Below are 2,010 nucleotides of genomic sequence, written 5' to 3'. Positions count from 1 at the left end.
CGTCTACCAGTGCAAGAGATGCAGGTTCGATCCCTGGGTCAGGAAGATCCTCTGGAGAAGGAAATGGCAACACACTCCAGTATTTTTGCCTGGAAAATCCTATGGACAGAGGAGCCTGGTGGGCTACAATCAAGTGAAAGTCACTCAGTCATATCTGACTCTTTGTGACCCCATGGACTGTATAGACCATGGAATTCTCAAGCCTAGAATACTGGAGTTGATACCCATTCCCTTCTCCAGGGGATCTTCCCAACCCAGGTATCAAACCAAGATCTCTTGTATTATGTGCAGATTCTTTGCCAGCTGAGCCATCAGGGAAGCCCAAGAATACTGGAGTGGGTAGCCTATCCCATCTCCAGCGGATCTTCCCCATCCGGGAATTGAACCGGGGTCTCATGCGTTGCAGGTGGATTCTTTACCAGCTGAGCTACCAGGGAATCCCTGGAGTTGGTGGGGTGACAAAAGAGTGAAACGTGACTGAGTGCACACGCACCCCATGCCACTCAGTCAGCTGTAGCTTCAGAAGAGAACAGCTGACTGTTCAGGAGAACAGCCTGATAGAACTGGCAGTGCCTTCCAGCTGATTTCACCAATGGATGATAAAGAGCATTTGGGTGTTTATGTATTGGTTCACCTGCCTGCAAAATGTGATTACATGGGAAAAAGAACCAAGTCCTGACATTGAGTTGTTACTGTTTTAAATAATAGGCTCTTGTGAGTTGAACACTGAATACGGTGTGGAAATGTGATTTCAGTTCAACAGTGCAGGTGACTGCCTGGTCTCCCATGGAGGACAGGCCCACTCCTACCCACGTGGTGCCCCTACCACGTGAGTCTGCCCTCAGCCTCCTATCTGGGGACAGAGGCCACCCCCCTATAAGAAGGCAAGGAAACCTGGCCATAGTCATCTGGACCCAGATGCAGGGTTCCACCCTAGACGAACCAATCAGTGTCTGACTCTGCAACCCCACGGACTGCTGCATACCATGCTCCCCTGCCCTTCACTATTCTCCCGGAGCTTGCTCAAACTCACATCCGTCAAGTCAGTGATCCCATTGAACCATCTCATCCTATTGTCCCCTTCTCCTCCTGCCTTTAGTCTTTCCCAGCATCAGGGTCTTTTCTAACAAATCAGCTCTTCCCATCAGATGGCCAAAGTATTGGAGCTTCAGCATCAGTTTTTCTAATGAATATTCAAGGTTGATTTCCTTTAGGATTGATCCTGTAGTCCAAGGGACTCTCAGGAGTCTTCTCCAGCACCATAGCTCAAAAGCATCAATTCTTCAGTGCTCTGCCTTTTTTATGGTCCAACTCACACCTATACATGACTACTGGAAAGACCAGAGCTTTGACCAGAGCTTTGACTACAGTTTACATGCCACACAATTCATTGTTTAAAGTCTACAACTGAATGGCTTTCGTGTAGTCATGGTGTTGTGAAACCATCTCCATGTTAGAAGTTTAATCATTCCAGAAATAAACTCCCTACCTGTGGGCAGCCTCTCCCCCACTAACCCTCCCACCTTTGACAGCCACTGATCTGCTATGCAGATGACACCACCCTTATGGCAGAAAGTAAAGAGGAACTAAAAAGCCTCTTGATGAAAGTGAAAGCGGAGAGTGAAAAAGTGGGCTTAAAGCTGAACATTCAGAAAACGAACATCATGGCATCCGGTCCCATCACTTCATGGGAAATAGATGGGGAAACAGTGGAAACAGTGTCAAACTTTATTTTGGGGGGCTCCAAAATCACTGCAGATGGTGACTGCAGCCATGAAATCAAAAGACGCTTACTCCTTGGAAGGAAAGTTATGACCAACCTAGACAGCATATTCAAAAGCAGAGACATTACTTTGCCAACAAAGGTCCGTCTAGTCAAGGCTATGGTTTTTCCTGTGGTCATGTATGGATGTGAGAGTTGGACTGTGAAGAAGGCTGAGCACCGAAGAATTGATGCTTTTGAAGTGTGGTGTTGGAGAAGACTCTTGAGAGTCCCTTGGACTGCAGGGA

This window comes from Bison bison, unplaced genomic scaffold (assembly GCF_000754665.1).
Source record: "Bison bison bison isolate TAMUID 2011002044 unplaced genomic scaffold, Bison_UMD1.0 scf7180017864486, whole genome shotgun sequence".
Taxonomy (NCBI): Eukaryota; Metazoa; Chordata; class Mammalia; order Artiodactyla; family Bovidae; genus Bison; species Bison bison.
Note: the sequence above shows the minus strand (reverse complement) of the source record.